This window comes from Carassius auratus, chromosome 31, assembly GCF_003368295.1.
Source record: "Carassius auratus strain Wakin chromosome 31, ASM336829v1, whole genome shotgun sequence".
Classification (NCBI taxonomy): domain Eukaryota; kingdom Metazoa; phylum Chordata; class Actinopteri; order Cypriniformes; family Cyprinidae; genus Carassius; species Carassius auratus.
This window is the reverse complement of record NC_039273.1, coordinates 8,890,127-8,899,743: the sequence shown is the minus strand read 5'-3', so window position 1 is coordinate 8,899,743 and position 9,617 is coordinate 8,890,127.

Sequence of the window (9,617 nt, the reverse complement as noted above, 5' to 3'; positions counted from 1 at the left end):
TAGCATATTTAATATGTTGTCAGTAATAGATTAAAAAAAACCCCTGATATTATTGTATGCTGTAAATAATACATTTAGACTTTTCTAACATTTTATTTTCAGTTGCTATTCAGCAGCACTGATTAAAAAGAGGATCTAAGCACACACAGCACTAGAACTCAGAAAAGGCTTTTGGTCTTTTTGGATAGAGAACAGAAACAGAGATGTTTTTCATACTGATAATTTATTCATAAAGAATCTGAAACAGTTTGTGTATTTATTTATTTAAATGTGCTGATGATAAAGACACGTGCAGAGGCACTAGTTGCCCTTATTTCACATTGCAAAATTTTTAAACTACTTATTTCAGCAAACAATACCCTGTCAGAATATGCCTTTACAGATGTCACCACAGTTTCATCAATGAGATGCTGTAGTGTTTCAGAAATAAGTCACCTTTGGAGGAACTATTTCATTCTTTAGTGTTATGATTTTCCAAGTTTGTATATTTCAGTATAGATTAAAATAGAAGAGAGCACTATGTTTTTGCGGAGAAAAGAGCACTGTTGCATATTCTATGTCTGTCTGGAGTCTTTATGTTCTGTTTATGTTTCTTGTTCACACAAAAACATATAATCTTGTTTTCTTTACTGGAATGCTTTTTAAATCACTGTAATCTTTTTATAGTTCTAATATGTATGCGCTTAAAGTTGCCATTTCTCTTTCATAAATATGTTTTAGATGAGCAAAATCTGCAGCTCAGTGCTATATCCAGACCATTCCTCTGCGGGGAAACGACTGAAACTTTTATGGCTTCTGTTTAAACTCTCATTTCTCCACTTAACATGCCAGTTTTCAAGGTTGTGTCCTCTGCGGCATCCAGGCAGGTTCATTTTATGTTGCATGGAACAGTGACACCATGCTCCCCGTCCCCTATTCACGAGCACCCACAGGCGAGCACCCCATTGTACAGAAACTGTGAAAGACTTATTTATGGCGCAAGAGGGAGAGACATCCTTTCACATGACAGTTCATTAAGATGACGCCTCCCAGAAGGGGACCTCATAGTCACTGTGACTAATGTGTTTCCTGTAGCATGCATAGGATTTACAAACCTGGGGTTCATGACCCTGCATAGTCTCAAACCTACAAGTTTACTAACAAATGCTTTAGCCCTCTTCCTTGAAGCTAAGCAGTGTGTGATCTCCAGGGTTTAGTCCTGGACATAATTAGGCAGGTCTGGCCTGGTTAGAAGCAACTGGATGGGACATTACAGAAGGAAACTGCTTTACCTGCTGTCATATCCAGTGAATAATTTTTGGTTCACGCAACCTTCCTCACCGGTGTCATTTCTGTTCTTATGTGCTCAGTGATGTATGGCTTTAATTATGTTCACTTGATGCAAATTAGCATGGACTTGTCTTAGTTTATAGCTTTGCATTCATTTATTTTGGCAGGGACATCATGGGTCATCTTCCCCTTACTTCTGTAATCAGAGAGGTTAAATGTCTCATTGTAACGGATATTTTACTGCAGATTCAGGGAGTAAATTTCTCTGTCATCCATACAAAACCCAACAGTGCAAAACAAAAGGGCATATTTGAATTTAATTGTTGTAATTCAGTACAACAAGAGCATTTTTTTTTCTCTATCAAACTCCTGCATTCATATGCATAAAGGGGTCTGCTGTTCTCAGAAATACTTTAGGATTACCAGTGCATGTTTTGGCAAAGTTTCAGTGAGGACCATTGACATCCAAATAAATGTTCCTCGGTCCAAATCGCAAGCAGTGGGACCACTGTTGCCTCTCTGCTCTCACAAACCCTTCATACCAGTTCTTCCCATTGATTAAGCTAATCAAGATCTTGAAATGAACCACCTAACTCTCCATTGAGCTCTCCCTTGTGTCAAGCTATTGTCTGCTTTTGCCTTCCTTCATCCATCAAATTAGGAAAGCCCCATTACTGGGCATATGTTCCATTCAACATCGTTCCTTGAGAACGGGAGTTTCGGAATGCAGATTTGAGGCATGGGGGAAGCAGGAAGAGGCTTCTTCTTCATCTTTCCCAGCCTCTACTATAATGGACCTACTCTGGGGTTGTGCAGCAGTGGCTCTATTGAACCTTCACAGAGAGCAGGACAAGAGCCTGGCGTCAGGGTCAAGGTTACAGCGCTTAGGTCGATGAATATGGATGACGTTGCTCCATCTGCTCCCACTGCAGTGTGTAAACAAACACAGGCGTGTGAATGAGAGGGGAGCAACATGCTCCCACAAAATGACTTTTGTCAAGGAAATGGCAAATATTTTAACAAAACTTAAGAACATACAATTTTTCCTTAACATAACAGAAAAAACTACTTATTGTAAAATAAACAATGCACACAATTATGGAAGATGTTGATTTTAAATTCAGCAGCTTTTTTACTTAGGAACATTATTACAAACTTCATGAATCTGGCCCGAGTTTTTTTAATGAATCAGTCAAAAAGATGTATGAAATGGCCCCAAACTCACTTGTGAGTTGTTGGCTTGAATCGCACTCAGTAAATGAATCGTTCAGAGCTGTTCAGTTCACATCTGACTTCCTCACTGAACCGAAAGTCATTTTTCATTTATGATGCAAAGAGAACTAGGAACTAGTGCTGTTATGTTCGCTTTAAGAGGCTAACTTTTAGTCTATTTACTGACTTTTTGTCCATATGAATATGTGTATTCACAACATACTTGTATTTATAGTGAGGTCATAATATTGAAAAGATTGTAAGAGAAAATTTGTTTAGGAATAAGACTGTTATTTTTATTTATTTTTCTTGAACAGGCACAAAATTGATATTCAATATATATCTGGCACAATCAGAATGTCTAGAGTGAGATTCCCAAATTGGAGTCTTTTACCTACCCACAAATAGACCTAACAAAGTGCCTGAGATTTATGCTTGTACTCTTTTAGAGCTCTCAGGGTGAGCTCGCGCCTGTCTGCAAATTTAATTTACTCATCTGATATGTTTACAGTTTTGTCCTCTCTCATGTATTACTCTGATATGCACTGAATGAAGACTAAGCTTGCATGATATTTTAAAAACCACAATGGCAGTGGGTTTGATGATCATGTAATATATAAATCAGTGAAGATTCATTGAATGACTAAGAGCCAAACAAGAAGCATTCAAGTCATGTCCAGACAGAGATTGCAGATGGCACTTAATCAAGATTTCACTGAAGGCAAAATGGATTATAAACTTAAAAGTTGAAAAGAGGCCAATAACAGCACTGTTTGTACGGGGGACCATTATAAGTATCATAAGCTCTTTCCAGTGGGGGGTTTTAACAGTGACTGGTAGTTTGGTGCAGTGTTTGTAATCCCCATGTGGTCCAACTTTAAGCTCCTTCTGTCTGAAATGCCAATCAGCTGTGCGGAGTGAATGCATGTTGAATTCACGCATACTGAATGCCAGTCTAGAGAGTTTAAAGAGGACTATTGTTCCCTGATTCTTTCTGCCTCAAACTAGCAGGTGTAATCCACAGTATACATGTAGTTGAGTGAATCATCTTAAACTAGGGAGCGTGTACAAAAATTAAAAAAGCAGTGCCCATATGTCTGTATATTTCTGGCATTTAAATCAGCATAGCAGCCAAATTCAACACTGTTTTATATAATATTGTACATAATGTTGTTCACTACCTTGTTTATGTATTAAAATCATAAGGAAATGTTGCTTAAAATTATAGCAGACCTTTAGTGTAATGAAAGCAGAGACTAGAGAATACCATCTGTTACATGGCATACAGTAGTAATTCCCAAAATCCCTATTTGATCTTATGCTTATCTGCTATGTCCCTGTCAAGAGGAGTGACTTCGCTTTGTGAATTACCAGAAATTTACAAGTAGTAATTAAACATAGTTTCACCAACCTTTCTCCCTTCATTGGTGGCCTAGTTGACAGCACTTTTCTGAATAAAATAAATAAATTATTGGAATCTCTAATCTGCTATGGCTTTGCGACGAGGCGTCCTATATCTGCTGAAAGACACTGTGTTCCCAATTTTACCCCTCTATTGTATTAACAGACACTAGGCACAGTGAGAGGAAGCAGTAATGTCAGGGATTCAAGATAAAAGATTGTCTGGATCGCAATCTTTGCGATAATTTAATTCTGTATTGTGTAAAGTGTAGGAAAAAGTAAATATTAAGCCCTTAACTGCCTAAACATTTCCTCATTACCATCAAATTATAGAGCTGCTTTCATACTTTAATTGTTTAAAAGTTAAACCCAAGCATGACCCAATATATAAAAGCAGCACAATAATGGTGGTTGGATTGCATCAGTTCAATGTCTTATGCAACTACCATGGGTATTTATTTGTTCAATATATTTTGAAATTACAAAACAAAACTTAAGGGTTGAATTGATTTTGTAATATGCTTTGAAATGTCTTGGTTGCTGACTAAACAAGGGCAGAAAGTAAATCAATAGAAAAGTTTAAAATGTAGCTATTTTTGTAGCAAAGGTACGTTGTCCTTGCGGCCTAAAGTGAGCACCAAGTGAACTACAAACATGCACTGTCAACATTTCTGTGTGGCTTAAGGTGTGTTGTAAAACATATATTCACAGTTTTGTCATTTTAAAATAGGGAATATTATAAACTGGAAGCTGACTCTCTTCTGCCATGTGAAATATTCAAGGCAATAAAGAGATCATGATGGTTTCCAGGAGACTTGATCCTGGGTTATCCTTTTCCTAAACCATGGACAGATTATTTATTTAATTAATAAATCAAAATGAAATAAAAATGTGCTTTTTGTGCAGATGTCTTAATAATCCTTATATTCCTGTTAAGTGTTAGTTGCAGTATTTGCCCTTAATTTGATTTTTATTCAGTGGTTCTTATTCCTTTTCTGCTTTTCTTTCAAAAATATTCTTTATTGTATTTTGAGCATGTATGTGAAGAGTGTCAATAGTATTATTATTGTTTATCCTTCACAACAATTCCTGATATTATTTTTCTTATGTATTTTTGTGTTTAATGGCAGAGTCTTGTTTTTGATGTTGAGATGAACAAAGCCCCCCCGGTTAAAAGATGAAACAAAAGAATTTAAATATAATCTCTCAGTGCATTGGATTATACATATTAACCTCATGTTTACACATCAGTTTTCCCGTGCAGTGGGGAATCAAAGTGGCACACAATCTGATTTGTAGGAATGGTTGACTTCTCTTGTTTTTTGTTTTTTATTTTCTTCTTGTTCTCTTTCAGACTAAGACAGTAGTTTAGAGGTTTACGCAAAATCACTCTATTACCACTATCCATGGTGCTGAAATCTTGAGGGCTATACTGTCTCAGATTTTTATAGAGAAAAGGACGATTAAACGAATGCAAATACTGCAAGTGTACATATCTGGTAGGATTTCTATATATACAATACATACATTCACACACACACACACACACACACACACACACACACACACACACACACACGCACACACACATATATATATATAGAATAGATTATAGCTGACCTACTCACAACATCATACTTCCTAGAACATTCTATGAAATGTTCCCTTATACCTGAATGGTGAGGATTCTCCTTTAGTGTACTTAGAGATAGAAGTTTCCATATACTGAATAAACAGCTTTAAGATATATTTAAACAGAATCAAGAAGCATTAAAAGCAAAAAGCATTACATATACTGTAATGTACATCTGTATTAAATGGTTGCATTCGAATATTTATATTTTTTTAAATCACTCATTAAGATGTTACATTTATGTTTATGTGTTTGGTTACCAGACAGAGCTGCTTAATATTTAAACTTCATGTGGGCCAAGTGAATCAGCTCTTTGACATGATGTGGCAAAGAAACTACTTCCTTTGAGAGAGGAGGAGATTTCAATTGATGGTTTTTGGACAATTAAATATTGCATAGTGAAGCTTTAAATGTTAAAATGCTGGGTATATGAGAGTGTCTCTCCGAAATTGATTTTTTTTTTCATCCATTAAAGCATGTGAAAACAAAATGTGATTGCTACAAAAAAAAAGAAAAGAAAAAAAAAACCCTTGATTAAAAGTATTTTAGGTTAATACATTAAACATTTTGCTTTTGAAAAACGACTATTGACACTGTGATCTGCCAATTCAACCAAATCCTTGTTTATTCTACTAAATCTACAAATGCAAAATTTTTCTGCTAGTGTTCTTCAGGCCTCAAGTGTTTTGTTATTGAATTTTTCAGGGTAGATGAACAATAGCAATAAGTGTGTGCATGCAATTTGTGGCTCTGATTTACACCAGTTGTACTAATTAATTTTGTACTTTCATGATTATGAACCTCCATCTTGAAGGAAGTAGAAAGAATAATTCTGTTTGTAATGGGAAATTACAGTCTGGCTGCATAGTTTATATAAAGGGGAGACTGAGGGAGAGCAAGAGTGATTTGACATGTGAACATGCTTTGCTATAGGTGATTAGATTTTGCCATCGAGAGAAGAAATATCAAGGCATCTAATCTGCCTGGCAACCGTTGCTGTGCAGGCATGAGCTCTCTCTGCTGTATGTGAGAGAATTTCTAGCCATGAAAGAAGTTTTGCCATCAAGTCTCTCTCTCTTTTTTTGGAGGAGGAGAATGTACAAAGGCACTGTCATCTATCTCTGAGAAATTCATCAGACACAATACCATAGTATACCGCTGTATATAACATATATATATTACTATATAACTATATAACAATATAACATACTATATTCTTCTCTTACCTTGTACCATCGTATTTACAAAGCCCTTTGTAAAAAGGGCTAAGTTTCTTTGAAGAAACTTAATCAAGTTTCTTCAAAGAATACCATGGTATATTCTGTCACTTTTGTCTTAGTTCCAAGTATAATGATGGGACTTTTTTTTCAGATTTTTACAACTCAACTGTTTATCATATTTCTAAATGTAATTATTAACATAGATACATTTTAGGTTTATTAAACAATAAATCAATCATATTTTTTATTTTTATTTTTTTCTGGAGTGAAAAGAATCTACTACAATCAATCACCATAACCTTGTAGAGGAGAGACCACTGTGATGAGAGACCACCTCCCACCCATGAGAAATACAGCGGGTGCTCTCATGATTTGGGGTTTAATCTGTTCTTTCGCTGGTTCTTGAGCAAACACATTCCCTATGACCATTATCCCTCGGTTAAAGTTACTGATAAAATCAAATGAATTTATTCTTTTTATTTTTAAACCTATGTTTTATTCAAATTAGTCATAATTCCCTGCTCTCTAATAGCAAGTTTTCTGTCCATGTTCATCTGAATGTGCTCTTAATTCAGGTTAAAACATGGTAGGCATGGAGTATAGGTTTGTAGACTAGAGAGTGTGATGATTCTCTGTATGTAGAGACTGAGAGGTTTTGTGTGGAGAAGTGATGCAGTATGTGAGTTGGAGAGATGAAAATGCCATGGAGAAAATTGTTCAGAAGAGTGCATATATGTACTAGTGTGTTTAAATTTGTGTGCTTGTGTAATGACATTACAGATAAGATGTTCATACTGTAAAATAGTGAATCACAGGACAGCGGGAGCCTTTCTTTAGATCATGTACTGTATCTTGTGCATATGTGTGTTCAGGTGAGTGTGTGAATGATCTTACATATTTAAACAGATTCACACTCAACCCATTTTTTTCCTTTACTCACTCCCATTAAGAGGCATGTAAACCCTTCAGCAATGAACTTTAAACAAACCTGCACTGCAGCAGATTCTCAATTGCAACTGTGTTCTGTGGAAATATTAAAGGGGTATTATGCTTTTTCACCTTTTTAAATTTTAATCCATGTGTAGTGTGTATGTTTGGGCATAAAAAAAAGATCTACACAGTTACAAATCTCAAAGTCCACTCCAAACAGAGATATTTCGTTTTAAAAAAATCGCTTTGCAAGAAGTACAAGAAAACAACTCGTTTGGACTACAGCATTGTTTTCCGGGGTACTGTTATGTCACAAAGCAGCCAATTAGAAATTAAAATGATTCCTGCCTACAGAAATTCAAGTGGTTGAGGGGTGGGGAGGGGTTTGAGGTTGTGGTTAGAACGCTTGGTTGATTTACGACGAAGAAGTGCTGCTGCAGAGTAAGTGCATCAGAGAAAATGAAGAAGAACATAAAGTTTTCACCATGTCGAAAAAATGCTGTTTTTTTTTCATAAACAGCTGACAGTATAATAATCGTCAATGATGCAATCTGCAGAATTTAAACTTCAATTATGAGACTATGGTATAAATTCAAGTGTATAACAGTTTCACTGCAATTCATGTTATAATGTTAGAATTAAAGATCAATAAACATTGCACTTACCTGTACACATTAAATGCACTTATTTTTCAGCAGTTGTTGACATCGTATCTAAAACGTAATTAAGACAACAACAATAACGTTACCACTCTAATATGTCTTACAATATCCATGTGTGCAAAGGTTCTGCGCGATCCTCTTGTTCAGTATTCTCAGGTTCTGAATCCGGCTCAAATTGATTTGGTAATATTGACACAATCCTTAACTACTGGAGCAGATGGAACCTCTGTCTGTTAACCTCTGTCAGTGATTATTTTGACTTATGTCTGTTCTAGAGACATGTTCAAACTTTTTGATAAAGCTCTAATTGGTTTTCTTTTGGAAATATGTTTCATTTATGACTGTAAATGCACAAAATCGAAATCGCAAAATTGATCATGTGTCCATATCACACAGCCCTATTTGCATATGCACTTTCTATATTAGAACGCAAATATGTGTGATGAGAATCATTTAGCAGAAGGAAAAACTGTGTAAATCTTAGTGTTCTACTGAGACTTGTTTTATCAATTTATAAAAATGCAGACTTATGTTTTAAGAGGCAGATATTCATGCATGAAAAAAAAACTGTTCCTATAATGTTCTAAGATTAAGGTTTAGTTATGGGTGCATGTGTTTGATCTTCACCATCTTATCACAATGCAAATCTAGCCAATGCTCATCTAGCTTTTACCTGCCAGCTAAGGCCTCAAAGGCAACAGTGACCTCAAAAGGTTTCCCTGTGTTTTCTGCACCCACCCACCCACACACAAACACTGACAGCACTCCATCTGTCTGTATCTCTCAATGGGGATAAAGCATACCATGGGGGAGGCAATGCAGAAGCTGTATTCTCTGCTTGCCTCCAGTTTTCCACTTATATGTGAAGGTGACTCAGAAAAGGCACCTACGCATTCATCTAGCGGTATAAACTCATTGACCCTCCGGGTAAATGTTGTATCTAAATACAGTAGAGATCAGAAAATGTTCAGTCAAGTGTGCCTTCTAATCAAGTTGTAACATTTTTTTAGCAACACTATAAAATAAGGTCACATTAATTAATGCATTAACTAACAATAACTAACAATGAGCAATGCATTTGTTATTTATTAAGTATTTTTTCTTTGTTTACTTTTGATTGTATAAATGTATTAGTAAATGAACTAAAATACACAGGTGCTTAAGAAGTATTTTTTATTGTTAATTCTTGTTATTGTGTTAAAAATTAATTTTACTGTAAAGTGTTACCTTTTGTGTGTGTGTGTGTGTGTGTACTTTTGCACGTGTTCGTCCAGAGATCACCCATTTTCC